Genomic DNA, 21,794 nt, shown 5'->3' on the forward strand with positions numbered 1-21,794 from the left:
CAGATTACTCCACCTCTGACCATTGGAAGCACTTTCACTTTGGCTCCTGTGCCCTTTGGACATGGCCTCATCTTATCCTTACTTTCTGGCACCCTAAGGTACTCCAGGCTCATGGTCTATTCTTCTTGCCCCAGCCCTGGAATCAGCCCCTTCCCTGAGGAGCCCTGCTTCATCCCAGAGTCTCCTGTGCTCCCCGCCTCCCCCGTGTGAGCAGGGCGCCATATCCATGGTGGGTGATGTGTTTGCTCTCTGCTTGGACAGTGAGGTCCTTCAGTAGGGACAACGCTTGCCTTGTGCTCAGGGCCCACAACCTCTTGCATTCACCTCTTGACTCTTGAGATCATGCCCATCTTTTGGTGCTGGCTTTTCTGTCTCTTGTTGCATCTTCCCTAACTGCGCCAGTCCACCCTGGCCTTGTCCTGTGTCCTTCATGTGCCAGTGCTCTCATTTGGAAAGTAGCTTTTTATGTGAACTTGTTTTGACTCTCCGACTTGATTGAGAGCTCTTCCAGGGCAGAGACCCTACCATACCTAGAAAGTGCCCAACTTGAGTTTGCTATGGATTTATATGGATACACATTTATACTGATGCATATCCTTGTTTATACCTGGGGGCAGATATAAAGGAATCTCCATCTCAAAACATCTTGCTGAGTTTGAGGCTAAAGAGTCCCGACTACTTATAGGGAAACTGAGTCCCGGGAAAAGAAAAGCATGCTTATCACCCTGCATTCCAATAGCATATACACAGTGAGGTCAGGAAGGGTAGGGACCAGGTGTCCTTAGCTTCCCATCGGTCCTCTTTGCCAAAATCATCCTGTCCTGCTCTTTCCTCATTTTTCTGTCCAGATGGCTGGGGGAAGGCATGGCTGGCAGCAGCCAAGATGATGTATGACCACATGGGGCTCAGAGCAGAGAGGGCTCGGACGATTAGGGGTATCAGGCTGGGAAATCGGAAATTAAAGGCCTGGCGCCATGGCCAGCAAAACCTCCCCCTGGTGCAATGTTCTGAAGTCACCCGCAGTGGGTTTCATCAACATGGGCACAGGGGAAGGAAGGCCTCTTGGCAGGCTGTAGAGACAGATGGGCTGTAGGCACTGCCTGGCCCTGTGAGTGAGCTACAGAGCATTGGGGCTCAGCACTGGGCTTCTGTTATCAAGCTCCTGCTGACACTGTCATGAGAAACTTTCTCCCCTTTGAGGTTGTGCCCCGGCCAAGCCAGTTCCCCTAAGTCTTAGTCTCCTCACCTAGAGGATGAGATGATGGGACCGCATGATCTTTGCAGTCTCTCTCAGCCCTCACATAGCCTAGACTTATGACCTGTGGTCGCCAGGACAGTAGGGATGGGTGATGGCTGATGCAGAGGGGCAGACAGAGCCCAGGAGGCTGGCTGCCCTGGATGTTTTAGAGCCCTCGGGAGCTGAGTGAGCACTGAGGTCAGGAAGACTTCTTGGAGGTGTTGGGCTCTGAAAGGGCAGAAAGAAGACTTGTCTTTCTCCACAGTTCCTTGACATTCTGTTTGTTTTTCCATCTACCCTTCCATCTTTCCGACAGGCATTTATTGAGCACCTGCTGTGTGCCAGGCACCGTGGTAGTCCTAGGAACACAGCAGTGAGCAAGACGAGGGCATTGCTTTCATGGAGGCTGAGGTCTAATGGAGGAAGACAGGTATTAATTACGCTTGGAATGCTTTCAAATGCCTCCATGTGCTCTGTCCCCTCCCATGATTTTGCTTTTCTGTTCTCCCTACTGCCTTCTTCCTTCTCTTCCATATCCTGCTCCACCTGCTTTGTCTATGGCCTTTCTTCGCCTCGCCACTGCCAAGACCTTCCTGAGATTCTAGACTCTCTCAGGCCAGAAACTCCAAAGGCCCGTAGGTCCTGACTGTCGTGCTGATGTGTTTGGAGAATTCCCTGGGAGGGAGAGTGGCAGCGGCTACTCCTCCTTCATCAGTAGTCCGTGGGCCCCATGGCCACGGACGGGGTAATAGATAATAAGTTCCTCAGTCCGACATTTCTGGGTTTGCACAGAGACTGTGACCCTTACTTTCTAGCTTGCACAACTCAAGTTCCTTCTCTGAGCCTTAGTTTCCTCATATGGAGAATGGGTTTAACTACACTTACCTTGAAGCGTTTTGGGGGCGGGGACCCAATTGGAAAATGTGAAAGTACTTTCAGGTGGTCCCTTGAATATAATAGGTGCTTGATTGAAAGTAGCTTTCTCATCTTCCTTTTCCTCTGTCTAGGCCAGCAGCCAGATAGTTTGAGCCTGGGATGGACGTGGAGGAGCTGAGGTCGAACCCCAGCTGAAGCTGGGTGGTAGGAGGGTGGCGGCACCCCTTGCTGTGAAACAAGGTGTACACCATGAGCTGGGAAAGGCCAGGGAGTCTGCCAGGGGCTGGAGAGAATGACAAGCGTCCCATGCATCCCAAAAATGAAGCATGGTGTGACAGCTGTCTGTGCATCCTGCCAGGTGTTGGGGCCAGGGAGCCCTCCCCGGGGGGCCTGCCCTGAGTTGGTGGGCCTGTGGGAGCCCCCATTCTGGTGGTATGCCCGCTGAAGCAATGGGGAATAGCCCCTCCTCCTCCAGGATTGCCCTCCCCCTCCCTTTCTGTCCCCCCTCCAGATTCATCTGAGACACCTGGGGCCTGTTCTGCCCCTGACTTGAGAGCATCTTCTAGACCAGCGCTGTGGTGATGGAGATGTTCTGTTCTGGACTGTCCAGTAGAGTAGTCACTAGTCGTGCAAGGCTATCTGGCATTGGAAATGTGGCTAGTGTGCCTGAGGAACAGAATTGTTTTCCCCTTATTTAAAAAAAAAAATACTGATTTTGAAAGAGAGAGAGAGAGATCGAGTAAATGGGGGAGGGGCAGAGAGGGAGGGAGAGACGGAATCCCAAGCAGGCTCTGTGCTGTCTATGTAGGGCCTGACATGGGGCTCGCTCTCGTGACTCTCATGGTGAGATCATGACTTGAGCTGAAATCAAGAGTTGGTCGCTTAACTGACTGAGCCACCCAGACGCTCTGAGGAATGGAGTTTTTAATTTTATTTAGTTTTAATTAATTACAATTTAAATTTAAGTGCCCCCATGTTGCTAGTGGTTGCCATGTTGGACAGTACTGTTCTGCACCAACAGTTTCCACTTGGTGGGTCACCTTTGGTGTGAGCTGTGTTAGGAGTAATTTGCTCTTGGTAAGAAATTACTGAACTGTGTGAATTGTTTACGTACGTGTAGGGGGCATGGCTTGGCAGATGGAAGGCTGGCCCTTGGCACGTTTGGAGATTGAGTTGTAGGGCCTGGATGGGGGAACAGGAGGGGAGAAACCTCAGCCTTATTCATCTGGGAGAAACTGCAGAACTGAGGAAGGGATTTTGAGGAGCAATTCTCTTTAGAGGAAAGGGATGAAGGAGATACACCCCCGGGGTGTTGGCCAGAGGCTGAGTCCATTTTATAGGTGCTGGAGGAGCCCTGATAGACCATCCAGGCTAGCCCACTCATTTTACAGATGAACAACCTGAGGCGCATCACACATCAGGTACCTATCAGGGAACAGGATGTGGTTTCTCTCCTTAGAAGAACTACCCCATAAAGTAGGTATTATCATCCTCATTTTGCAGACAAGGCAACCAGAAATCAAAGTCATGAAGCTTTTTAGTAGAACCAGTATTGATTCCAAGTCTGTTAAGAGTCACAAGCTTAATTTGTGACAGAATCCATGTCCGCTGACAGGCCAGCACTCCATATTGTGGGGCACTACGTTGCCCTCCACCACGTCGGGATCGGGGGCAGGACTCCAGGCTCCTTCCTGTGGCACCTGTGATCTGTGGGATAGCTGGTGGGGGCAGGTGCTCAGGTCCCCCACCAGTGGAGGAGGGCAGAATGTTTGCGGGGAGTGTGGCCCGTAGCAGCGTGGGGCCGCCCCCTCTGCGGCCTAGAATGTGCGGCTGTGCCATTGAGTGGCCTGCTGTTTGTGGAACCCAGAGACACCCGCCTGCCTGGAGGATGAGGAGAGGCAGGGGGAGCGCGGTGAGAGGGGGCCTGAAGGCCCACATTCCGCTCCTGAAGAAGTACGTGGAGGGGACCTGTCCCCTCCTTCCTGGCTGGCTCCAGCGGGGGAGGGGCCCTCCCTGTGTCCAGCTGTTGTCCCCCCTGCACCTCCCGCTGCTGCAGCTGCCCCAGCTCCATCAATCTCATCCAGGGCCGGCTGGAAGGAGGAGGGGAAGGGAAGAGGGGGCCTCTCAGGCATGTCCCGCCGAGGTGCCTCTGGCTCCAGCCTCTAAGAGGTGTCTCTAGTCAGAGAGGCTGCCCCCACTGCTGCATAAACAGTGGGCTGTGGGCAGCTCAGCTGTCAGCCAGCCCTCCAGCAGGGCTGCTCCTTTACCGAAAAGAATAGGGGTAGCTAAATCCTTCCTTCACCTCTGCTTGGGACACAGCACCTTCCAAACCTCCTCTGCTTGGCATCTCAGCAGTGCTGGAATTTTCACGAACGAATGAATGAACGGCCCTTCCCCCACCTCCAGGGCTGGCCTGAGATGAAGGGCACAGGGCTCTGTCCCTCTTGATGGCCTGACACTCGAGAGGTGCTGTGTCTGAGGGGCTGACTTGGGGTGTGTGACTGCCAAACAACAGTTATGTTTTGTCCTTCAAGTCTGTATAGGAGGCGTAGGTATGTCAGTCCTGCAGCCAAGCGTGTGGTTGGCCTTGTTCTTCCTTTTTGTTTTTGTTTTTTTGGAAATGTAGCCGAGTCCTTGAAAGCTGGAGTACCCTGCATTCTACTGGAACTCAAAGGAGAGGTGAAAAGAGGAATTAATACCCTTTCTTGGGCAGACCTCAGTTTGCCGACCTACAGAATGGGGAGGAGCACTGCCATTCTATTTTATGGTTTAGTTCAGTAGGTAACAGCATCACGGCATAAAAAGTCAGTTGGAGCTCTTTGGAGAAAAGGCTGTAGGAGAGAGTCACTTGTTTTGTTTTTATTTCTTAGCTTCATCCGGTCCCAGTGCAGGACTGAATGGGTGTTAGCCAAGTAATATACATCAGTGATTCCAGACCTGGCATTGAGCTAGAGACATCTGGGGAGCTTTTTAATAATTCAGATTTCTGGGCCCCCAGCCCAGATCTTCTTCTGAGTCTGAAACTCTGGGAGTGGGGCAGGAATCTGTATTTTGACAAAGCTTTCCAGATGATTTCAATGCAAAGTTAGGTTTGGGAAGGTCCAACTTTTCTACCTTTGAGGAGAAATCTGGTAAACAGATATTCATGAGTGCTTTCTTCTGAAGTGTGCTGGCTTTAAAAAGGAGCATTTGTTCATGCATTCATTCATCGACCCACTCATTCAACCAGCTGACATTGAATGAGTGTCTGTGGCGTGCCAGATGCAGCTGTAGGCAGAGGGGTGCAGGCAGAATTAGGTGGAGTGTTCTTCCCCCAGGGAGTGCACAGTCTGGGGTGGGGGGAGACAGACAGGAACGCAAGAATGCTAACAATTATAATAAGGCGTGAGGGCTGGAGTGTTGCAGATACTCACCGGGGCTACTACTTTTAGCTAGGGTTCAGAGAACCATGTTGAAGGCTCCTTCGTCTCTTTCAGTTCCTCTTCCAGAGTTACGGGCTGACTTACCCTTTCCATGTGTACGTGAACAGAAAGGGGCAGCCGGTGAGCTAGGTGGTGGTGTTGTTGAGGGAGGGGTCTGGGGTGGAGAGGGTTCACTTTAGGGAAAACTGGACCATGAAACCCCCAATGGAGTGTGGTGTATCTGGAGTGTGGTATGGCTTCAGTCTTGGTTCCAGCCACGTGGCTGAGGGTGTATCTCCTGGATTCCTAGATTTCTTGTCTGCGGTATTAGAATAATATACCCACTTTGCTGCAGGTTCTTAGGATTAGAGGTATCATGTGCTTGGTCCACGCTAGGTGCTCGATAGATGCTAGCTTCTCTTGGGTGAAGGTAGCATGTTTCTTTGGCCTCAGTTTTCTGGGTCCTCCTTCTAGCTGGGGATTGCCCTCAGCGAGTTCCCACTTAAGGGCTGATTCAGGGTGCTAAGTCCCAGGCACTGCAGGAGAGCCCATGCTACCCCTTCCTCACCTTGTGCCTGGCCTGGCCTTGGGGAGCATAGCCTCCCCGCCCCGAACGAACTCAGTACTCCCTGTACAGCCCCATGCAAATTGCTGGAGCACTCAGAATGCCTTATTGCTCAGTAAGGCTCCTTCATCCAAGCCTTTGTCCTTCCGCTCGACATTCAACTCTGTCAACATTTTTTCCCAATGAAGTTCTTCCTCCCCCTGCAGTCCCCAGTCTCCAGCCGGCTTCTCTAGCCAGGGACACAATTGGATTGCAGTTGCTAGCACTTCCTGGAGATCAGGTCCCTGAAGAGCTATAAAAGTCCAGGAGTGTCTCTGGCCACCTTTCCGTGTGGTTTGTAGAGCCTGGAGTGGCCGGTGCACGCTCTCGCACACCCGCGGAGCTCGTGAGCATGCATGCACTCAGCTGTAAGGGAGGCTCTCTGTTGCCTTGCCTCTGTCACTTGTTTCTGGCTGCCAGTTTGCATTTCTTAAACGGATTTGCTGATTACAGGCTCTGGAGGGCTCCCCCCCACTGGACGTAATTGGGCACGGAGCCGTGGTGGGGTGGATTTGGGTAATGGCTGGGCTGCATGCCTCCCATTCTTTTCTCACAGGAAAAAGTGCCTGGAAATAACCCTGGGGTGGGGATTGCTTACAGGAGGAGGGACCGGCTGCCTGCTGCGGCGTCTATTCCGTCCCGTTGGCCTTCTCTTGCCCTTGCCTACCACCTCCCCTCCAGTAGGCACCTGGCTTGCAGATGCCCCTCAAGGGTCTTAACGACCTGACCAGCTGGGCTGCCCTCTTCCCACCCTTGCTTGTCGGGACTGTCACCCCTGTTCCTGAGGACTCCCTCTGTGAACCCCAGACACTGAAAAGGATGGGGCAGCAATAAATGCCTTTCTCCCTCTTCCTCACTCCCTGCCGCCCCCCCCCCCCCCCTTACCCCAGCCCCCTTTGTAAAAGAAGCCAGTTTTTGGAATTGAAAAGTAACAGTGCAATCATTGAGTGTAAGTGAATTTCCCTGAAAATGGGAAGCCCTGCTGGATTTGGGGTGTGATTCTCAGAGGAGGTTTTTTCCTCCTCCGGCTGCCTCTCAGTCCCAGGGGGAATTCATAGCAGGAAATCTCTCCCTGGGGAGTCTGATCAGCTTGGAGAGTGTATGTGAGAACATGTCTTGTTCTGTTTTCTGAAGCACCAGCTCTCTGTCACCGCTTACAATAAGGCTACCTTACAGTCCTCAGCTCCTGGCCACCAGGAGGCCACTGTGGGGTCATGTCTTCTGGTTGTCCACATGGCCCCTGATGCTCAGCTCCTCCCTTGTCTTCCCCCAGCTCACGTGGGGTTTGGCTCGATGCCATGGTGGGTCCCCTCCATTTAGCAGGCGCTTTGGCGGTCCTCCTGTCCTGATGCTCTGCCTGCCTCTGCCAGCAGCCTCTTCCCTGGACTGATTCCTGAGTCCCCAGTGATGGATACAATGCAAAGTGTATTGAAAAGGAGTGAGGAGTGGGACTGTTGGTGTGGCTGCTTCCAGCCTGGAAGCCTTGGAGCCTGCTCCTTTCCTGAAGCATCCAGAAGATGGGGATTCTGAGACCACAGCTGGGTGACAGTGCCATAGAGGGCCACATGCATGTGAAGGGGGGCCCTGGGAGACAGCACCTCAGTGAGGAGTGCTGAGCTTCCTTTTTATAGTGTATGTGTGGTGGAGAAGGTGCACAGAGTGCCCCCCAACCCTGCAGACTGATCTGTGGCAAAACCTTTGCCTCGTGCCTGACCCCTGTGGGACTCCTGGAAGGCCCTGAGCCAAGGAGACATTTTCTACCTAGCCTTCATCATTATCTGGCTTCGGATTGTGCTAGCTTATTTTAGGGTCAGGAGTGGGTTGGAAGTTCAAAAACAAATAGTTATCCTATAACTAATGCTGTACAATGAGGGTACAAATCAAAGGAATAAGAAAAAAATAGCCTCCCAAACCTGCCACCATGAGAAATCAACTTTCCATTTTCTATGATGCCTTCAGTCTGTATTTACTTGCAGACATAATTTTCACATGATTATAGTCGTAGTGTAGATAGAATTTTCCATTCTGTTTGCTTTACTGTTCTACCACAAGCTACATAATCATCACAATTAGGCTTTTAAGTGCCTACATAGCAATCTTTGAGTATTTATCAATTTCCCCATTGTCGAACATTTACTTTGTTCACACTTTTTTAGCTTACCTAATGTAGGAATCTGCATTGATGTACAACCATGTATTAATATTACACACATGTGTGTCTATGAATGTGTCTCTTTTCTCTCTCTCCACCCCTTTCTTTCTCCCACCCCCCCCTTTTTGTATAATTGTTTAGGATGAGTCAAGAAGCCAGGCATTCTTTCCTAGAGTAATGGGAGATCTCATTCTGGGCTGTTAAATGCCTGCCGGAAGTCAGGTGCCTGAGAGCAGCCACAGGATTTAGCTCAGATCTTGGTCTAAGTCTGGCCTTACAAAATACCCTTGGAAGTGAGTTAGGTAGCAGAGTTTTAAAGGCTGGGAACTCTATGTCTGTGGTAGCTCTGGCTCTGAAGCCTGCCGGCCTGGGCACACAGATTTTGACTACGCATGTTTAACTCATTCGGTGATTCTCTAAGTGCATGTCCCCATGGGACCCCATTGAAAGCATGTGAATAGATCCAGCTCTCCCCCTCAGGCATCTTGTAGTCTTAAATGACCACAGGCCCACCCATTCAAGTACATGCAACCAAACTATAGGCAAAGCTGCCTACTCAGAGGCGCGGCGTGGGCCAGGGTCTGTGACAGATTGAAGACCCTGTTACCCTGTTCCTGTGGTTCGGTTGCAGCTACTGGTTCCCATGCTAGAATGTGAGCCTGCTATTGCCAGGGTTTCCAGTTTTCAAAGGAAGCTTGAGCTCCTGATTTTGGAGTAAAGTCTCCTGGTTTTTAACTATTGGCAATTGATAAAAAATTAAAAACATGGTACAGATCAAACAAAGCATATCTGTGGCTTAGGGTGCTAGTTTGTTAGCCTGCTTTATGTGTTAGGGTCAATTGTTATGCAGGGCAGTTGTGTTATGTCAGTTGTTATTCAGGGGAGGGTACAAGGAGCATAAAGCTGTACAATTAATAAAAATCATGGGGAGGGGAGCACCTCGCATACACAGCGACAACACGGAACGTTACACAATTGGTGACACCAGTGAGAAGCGCCCAGGCAGGCATGGGTTGTGCTGTTGTGAGGGTTTGGGCCATCCTCACTTACTCTCCCTACACCGTTCTGGTCAGCGATGAGACTGGGCATCTGTGTCTGTTGGTCCGTCTTGAGCAAGAGACTGCAATTCAATTTTCTAGTCCCTCCGGCAAGGCCTTTGCGAGGAGCTAGGTCTCAAGTGAGAGAGGGCTTGAAGTGCACAGTCAGAACTGGGAAAATTGGATTAGGTGGGTGCTGAGTAAATTGCCTTTCCTCCATCTTCCCATCTGTGCGGTGAGGAAAATCATCCCCTTTGGGCAGTTAGCAAATATTTATTGTAGGCTCTCTGGAGGCAGTGTTGCCAGGGGCCCCTCTCCCCAGTACCCTCCGAGAGCTGTAGAGAAGACGAAGGGCGGGGTGGGAGGGATCCTTCTGTGGTGCTCTAACTCCTCAGGAAGAAGAAGGGACTGGAAGACGCCAGCATCACTCTACGGTTTCCCCAGATGACAGCCTTGACGTACGAGCTGAGTGATACTTAAGAAGTACGACTTGCTAGGGAAATAAACACCCTGTGTTATATATTATTTATTAAAAAAAACAAAGCTTTCCTCAGCTGGGAGGCTTCAGATCACTGACAATGTCAGGTCCGATTTTCCTCTATTAATAATAGGTCGATATCCTTCCCAGCTTGTGTCAGAAGCATCAGGATGTGTGTCTGGGTGTACGTTTGGCATATGATGACTACCCAAGGGGAAGGGAACATGCTATTAAAGAATCAAAAGGCTGTGTGGTGCCTGGGCCCAGATCTTGTGAATAGTAAAGAATGGCTAAATCTTGGTGCTGGGCACTGTACTGGATGCTTTATCTGAATCCTCTCATATAATCTCCTCCAGGGTTGGGGCTAGTGAAGGGCAGCTGTGGGGGAACCCCAGTGAGCAGGACTGGGGGACTCATGGGGATATGCACCATCTTCCAATAGGGTAGACTCTTGTTGGAGTTTGGAACCCAGATGAGACTTGGACTTTGCTTCCAGGGGTCGAATGGAATCCAGGGACCAAGAGCATCATGGATAAAGTGACAGTGGGTCAGCAGGGTGGAAGGCTGGGCTGGTTGGAGGGCTTTGTGTAGGAGAAGAGCCTGGGGCTAGGGCCCAGTTGAGGTGAGTTCTAGCTGACATGAACCTTTGAACCTTGAGTAACTACAGTATCAGTAAAGACAATACTCTTACAGTGTTGAGAGTGAGTTCTCCCCACTGAGCCTCATGGCATAAGGTGAGGGGAAGGAAGAGCAGGTTTTATTATGTCCACTTAATTTACATTAAGTGTGATATTGTTTAAGAGTGTGGATGTTGAAGCTAGACAAATATGGGTTTAAGCATAGCTTTCTGACTTTGACTAACCAATTGAACTTCTGGACCCTAGTTTCTCCATCTGTAAAATGGGGAGACTAAGACTTACCTCATAGGGCGTTTTGTAAGGGATAAGAGCCCAAATAGTCCCTGGCACATAGACACTTAATAGTAGTGGCTATTGCTGTGTTGAAGTCTAAGAAACTGAGACCTAGGGAGGGGAAGTGTCTGACTCACGGTCACAAAGCTGGAAAGGGAAACATCCAGGACTTGAACCAAGGACTCTCTCAACCTCTTATGCTGTCTTCCCCGTTCTCTTGCGTGTACCTGGACCCTTCCTCCCCCTCCCTGATCAGGCTGGTGCATGGCACACACTGGCGGGCAGGCGGCACTGCTGCCCATGCCTCGGCAGCAAGGCACGGGCTGTAGCCCCGCATTGCGTATGATTATAGGGTGCAGACAGAGCGACACACCCGGATGCATACAAGAGCAAAAACGTACCAGGCTTTTGTTCACTAAGCAACTCCATTGTGTCTCTCTCCCCTTCCTCACCCCTCCCTCTAGCTCCTAAAAAAAAAAAAAAAAAACCCACCGCAGAAAAGATGAAGGGCTGTCAGCACCAGATCACAACATGGGCTCCGGGAGTTGGCGGCTTTTCAGTGCCTGCAGAGAGTTCCCTCCTCTCCTTGCTTGCCTCAACTTCTTGCTTTTCCGAGTCTAATTAAGACAAATCTGGGCGAGCTCCCCTAGAAGCAGGGAGCTCTCCTCTTCCCTGAATCCCATCGGCTTTTTCCTTTCAGCTCTCCTTGTTACCATCCTCTCCCGTCCCATGAATGTTTCGTGTAAGAGCATCCCAGTCTGGCTGTAGTGGGGCCACCTGTCCCTAGCACTCCTCGGGTGCTCCCCACTCCTGGCCCAGAACCTTCAGTGGCTCCCTGTTACTCATCTCAAGTTCATGCTTTGAGGCATAGTATGCAAAGCTCTCTAGGATCTGACCTCAGCCTACCTTTGCTTTGTAACCCCCCACTGCTCCTTGGACAAAAGCATATGCTTCCACTGCACGGGCCAACTTACTGTTTCCTGAACAGGTCTGGAAATTACCTGCATTTGGTCACCTGGCCCCTTTTGCTTGGAAAGCCCTCACCCGGTGGAATTGGGCCCATTCTTCAAGGATTAGCTGAAGTGCCAGCTCTTCTGTAGAGCACATCTTGCTCGGTAACAAGCTTCTATTTCACATGGCACACAGCAGATACAGAATTAATGTCAAATTTGCTCACGGCCTCTGCTGGCACTGTGCAGGTCTCTCCCAGGGCCTCCTTACGGCTCTGCCGTTGGCCCCCTTTCCCACAAGCCGCGGGGCCTATTTATTTCTCGATCGCACATGATCTAAGTTCTCAGGCATTTTCCTTAAGTTTAAAGTTCTCTTCCTTTTCCCGTCATTGTCTGTTCAGTTTCCAAGCCCTAGAGTTTCAGGTGGAAGGAAGATGTAGGAGAAAGAGCACTGGACTTGTAGCAGCAGCCGTGAATTCTACTCCTGGTTGCCTCTGACCAACTGTGATTTGGGGGCAATAGCTCCTCATCTCTGGGCCTCAGTTCCCCATGTGCAAAACAAGGGGTTGGGCTTGCTGATCTCTAGGATTTGTGGATGGGATTTTACAGATAGTTATATGTTGAAGCCCTAACCCCTCGTACCTGAAAATGTGACTGTATTTGGAAATAGGATCTTTAAAGAGGTAGTGAAGGTTATATGAGGTCATTGGGGTGGGCCCCAATCCAATATGACTGTTGTGCTTTAAGAAGGGGAGGTTAGGACACAGACACGCACAGAGGAAGGACCATGTGAAGACACGGGGAGAAGAAAGCCATTTACAAGCCCAGGAGAGAGTCCTCAGGAGAAAGCCAACCTGCTGACACCTTGATCTTAGACTTCTGGCCTCCAGAACCGTGAGGAAAGAAATTTCTGTTGTTTAAGCCCCCAGACTGTGGTACTTTGTTGTGGCAGCCCCAGCAAGTGGACACACCCATTTCGTGTACAGCTCAGGGGGTTAGTATGTTCACAGAGCAGTATTACTACCACCGCAGTCTTTTTTTGAACATTTTATCACCCCCAGATTAAACCTTGTACCCGCGAGCAGTCGTTCCTCACTTCCTCCTCCCGCAACCCAGCCCTGAGCAACCACTAACTGTATCCTGCGTCCACGGACTTGTCTAGTCTGGAGATTTCTTGTAAGTGGAGTCCTACACTATGGGATCTTTTACGACAAGGTTTATCCATGTCGCAGACCATACAAATATTTCATTCCTTTTTATAGCTGAATAATAGTTTGTTGTATGGGTGCATCCCCTTTAGTTCATCCATTCATCACCTGATGGGCATTTGGGTTCCTCCAGTTTGGGCTGATATGACTAATAGTGCAGTGAACATCAGCGTACAAGTTTCTGTGTGGACATGGTATCATTTTTCTAGGTTCAGTACCCAGGAGAGGAAGGGCTGGGTCATGTGGTAACTCTGTATTTAATGTTTCAAGGAACTACCAAAATGTTTTCCAAAGTGGCTGCATCATTTCACATCCCACCAGCAATGTGTACAGGACCTTAATTTTTTCACACCCTTGCCAACACTTATTATTGTCTGTCTTGTTGTAAAAACCCACCCACCCACCCAGTAGGTGTAGGTTGGCATCTCATTGTGGGTTTGGTTTGCATTTCTCTGATGGTGAGTGATGTTGAGCATCTGTTCATGTATTTATTTGGGTATCTTTCTTGGAGAAATATCTATTGATGCACTTTGCCTGTTTTTAAATTGAGTTATTTGTCTTTTAATTACTGAGTTGTAAGAGTTCTTTATATATTCTGGATATAAGCCCCCTATCAGATATAGGGTCTATAAATATTCCTTTATATTCTGTGGGTTGTCTTCTTATTTTCTTGGTGGTATCATTTGCAGTGTCAAAGCTTTTAATTTTGTTGAAGTACAAGTTCATCTAATTTTTCTCATATTACTTCTGCTTTTGGTGTCTTAAGAAACCCTTGTCTAACCCAAGGTCACAAAGATTTACCCTCTGTGTTTTCTTCTAAGAGTTTTATAGTTTTAGCTCTTCCATTAAGTCCATGATCCCTTTTGGGTTAATTCTTGTGTATGGTGTGAGGCAAGAGTTCAACTTCATTTCTTTGCGTGTGGATATGTTGCTGTCCAGCAGCATGTGTTGAAATGGCTAGGACCTTAAATGTCATTTGGAGCAGCCTGCCATCAGAGGGGACAGTGTGGGGAACAACTAGCCTGGGAGCCTGGCTTGGGGAGAATTCTCTCTGTCGCCTTTCCCTTTCTACTTGCAGCAGCAACAACACTCAGCTGCCCAGGCCCTGCTTGACAGTCTTTTGTGTTGGGATTTTACAATTCGATGTTTGTTGACCTTGCTTCTCACAACTTTCAGAATGGTGTTGTGTGCACCTGCATATGCTAAATAATTGGTTCTGATGATGGTGAAGGTCAGAACAAGAGGTTGAGGGCTTCTATCTCAGCAAAGGTGTCCCTGGCCTGTGAGACCCGCTGGAACCAAGAGCAGAGAAGTTAGCCACTCTCCTTCTACCTGGAGAGGTACCTGAGGGTCCCAGAGTCCACTTGGTGGGACCCTTGCAGGCCCTCCATCAGGCTGAGGAGGAGATGACTGTGACAGCTGAGGCCAGAGGTGACGGATGTTTGGGGAAAAGAGGAAAGAGGGCATTTTCAGTTTTTTGGATCCTTTAATCTGACTCTGCTTTCAGGCCAGGGGAGGACCATTTTCTTTCCCCTCAGCACTTTTTCAACAGAGCTAATAGGTCCCCCGGGTGGATTTAAGGGAAGTTAGTAAGACAAGTTATGGTTATATCGGGCTCTGGGTTATATGTACCCCTCTCTCCCAGGCCTCCCAGCACCATATTCCTCACCAGGAAAGCTGAAGTAGGCGCTGAGGCACTGGGCAGCCTGCTGAGTAGAGTACCCATGGGAAGGCAGTGGGGGACTCAGAGGGCACAGGCCTTCTCTTTCTTCCCTCTGTTGCCAGTCATTGGCAGATCTCTCCAGTAAGGCCCAGCTCTCTTCTCCAGGCTCATTCCCATCCTCTTCCAGGATTGCTGTCTCCAGTCAGCACAGACCTCCATGCCTACATCTCCAGCATGTAGAGACTGTCTGGCGCTATAAAGAGTTGTTGAATAAGTGGATGGATGGATGAAAGAATGAACGAATGCTTTTACACTGTGTGCCCAATCTCTTCCTTTTACCTCATTCCCCACTGCCCTTTGGCCGACTTCCGGAGCCTATCAAGTGTTCCCAGTATAGCTTATATATCTTGTCCACAAAAGTTAGCTACTCCTTCTTGTCCCTATAATTGAATACGTTGATCTCCTCTCTCTCTCTCTCTTTTTTTGTCTTCATTATGTTTCTACCTCTGTTTTGCCACTTGGCATACTCTCCCCTGTGGCAAAATATCTTTATGTCTTAACCCCAGAATTGAAACACAGGGCGTGAGATAGGGACCATGCTTTCTCGTTCTGTATTTTATTGTATTCCTTCTCCCTTGCATCCATCCCACCACACCTAGTGCTATGTTTTACAGACATTGGTCACTCAGCAAAGTCTGCTTGATTACAGTGCCTAGGTCACAGATGACTAGTACAGGTCTCAGCCCGCCCCCTCCCCCCAGGTGAGTGTTCTGCCTACAGTTGACCCAAGCTTTATGTTATCCAGTGAATTTTCCTGGGTTTCACATCCTGGAGTGGGAAGTATCTGTGAGGCACAGATGCCAGTGTGTGGCCCTCTCTATCCATTGTGTATAATTTGCATATCTCCGTGTAGGGAGCGTCCAAGAGACCGTATTACTAAGGTATGATACTTGACTCCTGACAGGAAGAATTGGAGCAGATAACACATCAGTGGTAATCCCTTGCTCTGCCCTGGAGGATACAGAAAATCTCTGGTGTGAGTTGCTGCCTGTGGATATTAGAGACTCACCTGCTATGTTTAATGTAGCGGCTGGATTTCTCCCTCCCAATTGTTCAGGCAGCTCTTGTCTCTCTGTCCTCATCTCTTTGCAGTGCTCCCCAATAGTTCCTGATCTGGAAGACTGTTGAGCTACTGAGGGCCTGGGGGGAAGACTGACTGGTGAGGAGGCTCAGGGTTGGTGGGTGCCAAGTCCCTAATGAGAGAAGAGAGAGAGGAGGAAATGACGGAGACCCTCTGTACTTATGTGGAAGGGGATTTCTGTTCCCTAACACACTTTCATATAGATGTTCGCTGATGAATCTTACAAGAATCCCGGGAGACGTTTTGATGTCTGTTTTCAGACACAGGGTCCGCAGAGCAGAAAGGAAGTTGACTTCTTCCTGAAGTTAGTAGCAGGGACAGGAGGCAGGTTTGCTCTCTGTGGGATGTAGCATGGGTGAGGAAGCCACACCATACCTTGCACACAGTGGGCATCTGATGCATGTTTATCCAACATATGCATAGGGGGCACTCAATAAAAATAGTTGATTTGAGACAAAAGCAGAGTTTTCTGGATTTTACTCTCAACCCATTCTGGTCTCTTTCACTCTTTGACTCAGTTTCTTCTCTTCCCTTTAGGGACAGTCACTCTGCCCAGCCCTTGCACATGTCCCAGACTGTGGAATGACAGTCAGAGTTTCTGGATAGGGAGATGCAGAGTGTTCACCCTGGGAGTCAATGTGGCTTCGTGGCAGGCTGGCAAATACTTGATGCAAAACCCTCCTCCTTGGCTCAAGGTGGATGTTGCTAATTGATCACAGCAGTCTTTCTTCTGCATCCGACTCAATCCTTTTTAGCAAAGCACTGCAGGTTGCCACCACCAAAGGGCCAAAGTGGCACTTGGATGTCCAGTTCAGTATAGTAAAAAGAGCATTAGGCTGAGAGAAGACCTAGCTTTGAACCCTGCCCTCTTCGTTCTGCTTTGGGAAACTGGGCTAATGCCTGGACATTTTGGAGCCTTGAACTTGATGGTTTCTCAGGTCCCTTATGGCTCTGAAATTCTAGGATTCTGTGGTTCCCTTGGTTGGGAGGGAGAGGATCATCATCACGTAGCCTGGCCACAGAGGGGTAGGATTAACCTCCAGGGTCAGCAGGCTTGCAGAGCTCAGGAAATGCCTCTCTGTGATCCGTATTTGGTCCAGAGACAGGTGGTGGAGCCTGGAGGAGGGGAAGTGCACTCACAGCCCCAGGGTAGGGGGAAGGGAGGCCTAGCTCAGCTGCCCTTTTTTCTGATGGAATGAAGGCCTTCAGACAGAGTCCTCTGTAGTGCATTTAGATCTTTAGCAAAGAAGCTGGATCCTGTGAGTTAACTTGACCCAAGTCAAGTACTCTGCCACTAAAACCATCTCCCACTCTCTGTTGGTGGGGGGAAAGGAGAGCTGTCAGTGGGGAGTTAGCTGGGAGTCAGGTTCACTCACTCACTTTTCAGCAAACTTTTGTGAGATGCCTGTTTTTGGGGCAGACACTGCTCTTTGGACTTGCATCAAGGCCTCCAGGAAATTACTTCCTTTGAGCCATGATTCCTCCATACTTTCTTATTTGGCGGGGGAGTCCAGAGATATTTGGAATGTTCGTGAACAAGTTCCTGTGCCATCCTGTCAAAGCAGGGCGAGGGGCATGGGAGAATTTCTTCCCATTGTATAGAAGGAGGTGCTGAGCCCAAAGAGTTGCCAGCAAGGCTGTGATTCTGCGGGCAGTCGGGGAGGGCGGTGCCTCCGGTTGTAAGCCCTCAAGGCTGCGAGGGAGCCTTAGTCTATCTGTTTGTGTATTTGTGAGGCGCCCGTGAGATTAGCTACTGAGCAGAGGTTTTATTTATGATGGCGCCTAGCATTCCCGTCCCGCTGCCATCATTGGTGTTGCTAGGCTCCCAGGGGTGTCTTAAGTCTCCCCAGTAATCTGTGTGTCAGCCATGTTCGAGGGCAGCCTCATATGAGAGGACAGCCCTGGAGGAGTGGGATCAGCACAGGGCTCAGACCGGGCTCAGCTTTTCCCAGGTGTGGGGCAGAGGCTTCATCCAACAGGGATGGAAAAGGAGGTGGCTGGGACTTGGAGGTTATAGATGTCTGGGTCTGTGTTACCATCAAAATGCTCTAATTTGGTCACTTATAATATCACAGATGCAGTACTGTGGCATTCACGACTCATCTTGATTAAAATGGTTGAAGGGAAGATTTAACATGGGCAAGACACAGGACTTTAATAATATCTAAGCAGTATTAAGTCGTGTAAGCCTAATGTGTATTGTAATTTTTTTCATTAACTTCAATTTAGTGGACATTTATATTTCAATTTGTAATGTGCTTAGTTCTTGAAAGCTGTCACACTGCCTTCTTTAAACAAAGGTTCCATTTTTTTTTTATTTTTCACTAATTTGGGAACAATTTCTTATTACTGATTAATGAGGTTTTACTAAGAATAGGATCAAAGCATCAGACTATCTAGAGCTGGAAGGTTCCTTAGAGATTATCTTGTATTCTTCATTTTAGAGATGAAAAACGACTAGCTTATTACACACACTGACAGGTGATCAGTGGTTTCTTTTACATGAACAGCTTTGTCCCTTAATATGAAAGGGCTACAGGGTGAACAAAAGGGAACAGAAGTGGAAAACTTTTCTAGCCTTTGATTGAAGTAGAACATACATACATGGAAATGTAGCATTAATTGAATTCGTACGAAGAGCATACATCAATAGGACCAGTTCCCACATTAAGAAACAGAACATTACAGCACCCAAAAGTCACCCTCATGCCCCTTTCCAGCCACTACCCCCAGTGAAGGGTGACTACCATCCTGACCTCTAATAGCATAGATTCATGTTTGAGTTTCACATCAGTAGGATCATATTGTATGTGCTCCTCTGTGTCTGGCTTCTTTTCCTCAAGGTTTTTTTTTTTTTTTTAATTTTGAGAGTTGTCCATATTACTGGAGTGGCTATATAGTTCATTCATTTTCATTGTTACGTAGCATTCTGTCATGGAACTGACTATGCCATTTTTGATCCAGCTGTTCTGCTGATGGACGTTTTGGTAGCTTCCAGAATTTTTTTTTTTTTAGTACCTCTTTGGGTATGCAGGTGTATCTTTATCATTAAATCTAATTTGTATAGGTCTGTAGTAAAGGGTGGACATAGAATATGGGAATAGCGCACTTGCATAGATATTACCAGTTTTCCAAAGTGGTTGTCTCAATCTGGATTCCCAACAGCAGTGTCTGAGAGTTCCAGATAGCCTGTATTTATCCGATGACTTGGTATTTTCTGTTGTTTTTGTTTTAGCCATTCTGGTAGATGTGTGGTAGTATCTGAGGATGGCTTTTGTTTGATTTTGCTGGTGACCAGTGAAGTTGAGTACTAGAAATGGGGCTTTGGGCACGCACTGGAATTTTTAGCTCTTCCATTAAGGAAGTTACTCTAGGCCAGCCAATGAGGACACAGAGCGCCTAAGACATATTTCGGGGGTGGCAAATAAACCTATAACTGCTGTCTAGTACTGGTCAGCTTAGGATAGAGGAGCTACAAGCCCCTTGAGGCTGGGGTTATATTGTATGCTTCTGCACCTGCCTTCTCCTTTAGTGGTTGGGAGAGTGCCAGGCATGTACGTAGGTGCTCAGTGAAGACATGTGTTGAGATAGACCCAAGGTTCAGCTGGAGGGCATGATGGAGACAGGCTAGGGTGACTGTGGGGGCATGGAGCCTGTGATGGGTTGGATTTAGGGCATGCATAAGCCCCTCAGATGAGGCTCTAAGTCCAGATAGCTGCTGCCTAAGTGCTGTGAACATGGGTCACCTCTGCAAGTTGGTGATGGCAAGGACCAGGAGCTGCTGGGGACAGATGTAGCTGCTTGCCTGGAATGCAGGGACCAGGGCTGACTGAATTTCCTCCTGTGGCCTTGACCGGCATCACCCAGGTGGTGGGTGAGGTACCTTCTACTGGACCTGTGGAGTCCCTGTCTGGGGCAGTGTGCTCGCTTGTGCTGACCACCCCCTTAGAGCCATGCTGCTGGCTCCTTGGGGAGCTCTGGGCCTGATTTTGCTGGCTCAGGTTACAGGCATATACTTTTGGAGACAGTGAAGTCAGCAAGGGTTTTAGCCCTTTGTGGATAAAGGCACAGCCTGGGGTGATTCTCCCTGTATGGTCCTAGGGAGCCCCAGGGTTCAGGGGGGAGAGCAGCCCCAGGAGGCTGCCATCATGTCATATGTAATGCACCAAAAAGCACTATGGAAGTCCGGGCTTGGGAGAACCGACAGCACCATTTAGCTCAGTCTCCTACAAGGCAGGGGTAGCATCAACCATTCTTGACAAAGAGCCATTCACTTTTTATCATTAAAAAAAAAAAGTCATCTCCCTATGCTGCACCAACTCCTTCCAGATGCTTCAAACCTATTTAGTTGATAAGGTCTTCATAAAATCTTCCCTCTGGCCTTTTTCTTTATGCCTCCTTCAATTTAACGCCAAGAGCCAGTATGTGTCATTCCCAGTGTGTATGTGCCAGGTGCTTTGGGCTGGAAGAGCAAGCCCTGGGCTCTGCCTGAAGCCCCCCAGTTCCACAGCATCCAGCACACAGAGCAGAATGCGTGTACTCAAATAACAGATCCGGGACAGGGTACGAGAGCATACGAGGGCCCTGAGGAGAGGGGCCAGAGCAGGCAACAGCCCACTTACTTTTTCTGTGTCTTTCCGTACCCCTCCCCATTCCCCAGCCTCTCTCTTACCCCCTTTCTGTCTAGGAACTAGTGTTACTTACTGGTGAAGTGCTCCATCCAATATCTTTACCAACAAGTGTCTCAAGAAGGGTTACAGGGACTGGGGAAGAATGGGCTCTGGGTGAGGAGGATCTGGTCAATCTCACGTCTCTTCCCAGGTCAGGCCCTGCCCCTCCAGGAAGCCAAGGTGGCCTCCCACCCCTCCTTCCCTGTGTGTCTCCATCAACAAAACTCTTGTTGAGCAAATGAGAGAATAAGATGTGGTCCGTTGCCGGGCCCGCCTCCGCTCCTGGCCGGCGCTAGCATATGCTGATGGGTGAGCTCAGGTTTGGATGTGACTCAGGAGGAGGGTAGTGGAGAAATATGAGGTGGTGATCTCATGTGGCATTAAATGGAGCTGGGAACATGAAGTGTGTGCATGCGTATCTGCTTGTCATCTCTCTCCCCCTTTCAGAGCCCCTGGCAGCCGTCTGCCTGGATGGGACTCTCTGTGGATATCATCAGGTGGAGAAGACTGGCTCTGTTTTCATGTGCTCATGAGTTTCCTCTGACCATTCCAGCTTCTGGACGGGGAGTCGGAGAGCGGCAAAGGCCCTCCACACGCGGGGCATCTTTTCTCTGGGGTGCTCTGCCTTTCCCTGTGGCAGGCACAAGGCGCTCACTCTGTCTTGGGCGGTTGGGGACACTCTGGTGGTTAGGGACAGCTTGGCTTCAGGCCAGAGGAAGGTATGATGGACTCTGGCACTCTCAGGGAGGAGGTGTGGGAGGAGACCCTGCTCTAGGAAGTCAGGCCAGAGAGTTCATCTGGTCTAGCAGAAAGATCTTTGATCTGGGATTGAGAAGCTCTGCTTTCTAGTTCAGGCATTAATTAGTTTGGTGTCCTTGGAGAAGTCCCTGTCCCCTGTATCTCCATTTCTTCGTGTGGCAAGTAGCAGTAGGCGTACCTACCCTCCCTACTGCCCAGGGTAGTGGTAAGGACCATGGGAATTAACAATATGATAGCCTAGGAAGAGTGAAAAGTGCTGTTCAAAAGTAATATGATATCATTATTAATAATAAATACTGTAAACACTCAGAGCCATAGGTGTCAGTGAGGGTTGTGAGTAATTATAGCTGGAGAGAGGTCTTGGTCACGCATGCAGAGCCCAACATTTGTGACGTTTTTCCAACTCTGTTAGCTCATTGGGGGAGGTAGAGGCATGGCATTAGTTTGGAGAGCTTGATCGAGGAGGCAGTTCTGAAACACATTTGAAGGAAGGAAGAAGACTATGTCAGGCATCCAGGTGGGCAGATGACTTCCTTTTGGCCAGAAGTAATTGGGTCTAGGAAGGTGCCAGTCCTGGAGAAGAGGGTGGAGGGGAAGGATGAGGGGAGCCTTGAGATGTGCTCAGTACCCTGAGTTAGGCTAAGCCATCCCTTTAATCCTGATTTGCGGGGGGTGGGGGAGGCTTTCTTTCCTCATTTTTGGGAGAC

The 21,794-nt window shown here is 49.4% G+C and overlaps 1 protein-coding gene across 13 annotated transcripts in view; it reads left to right on the plus strand.

Moving 5' to 3' along the window:
- Positions 1-21,794, plus strand: part of TSPAN9 (tetraspanin 9) — a 206,056-nt gene that overhangs the window by 67,449 nt on the left and 116,813 nt on the right. For 3 of the 13 annotated variants that reach the window (XM_078450165.2, XM_060658699.3, XM_060658704.3), the window contains one exon: positions 1,554-1,667. The exons of the other annotated variants lie outside the window; for them this stretch is intronic. The gene's annotated coding sequence lies outside the window, so the exon portion shown is untranslated. Of the gene's footprint in view, positions 1-1,553; positions 1,668-21,794 lie in introns of those variants that run through there. 13 annotated transcript variants of the gene reach the window in all.

Source organism: Panthera onca, chromosome B4, assembly GCF_046562875.1.
Source record: "Panthera onca isolate mPanOnc1 chromosome B4, mPanOnc1 haplotype 2, whole genome shotgun sequence".
Classification (NCBI taxonomy): domain Eukaryota; kingdom Metazoa; phylum Chordata; class Mammalia; order Carnivora; family Felidae; genus Panthera; species Panthera onca.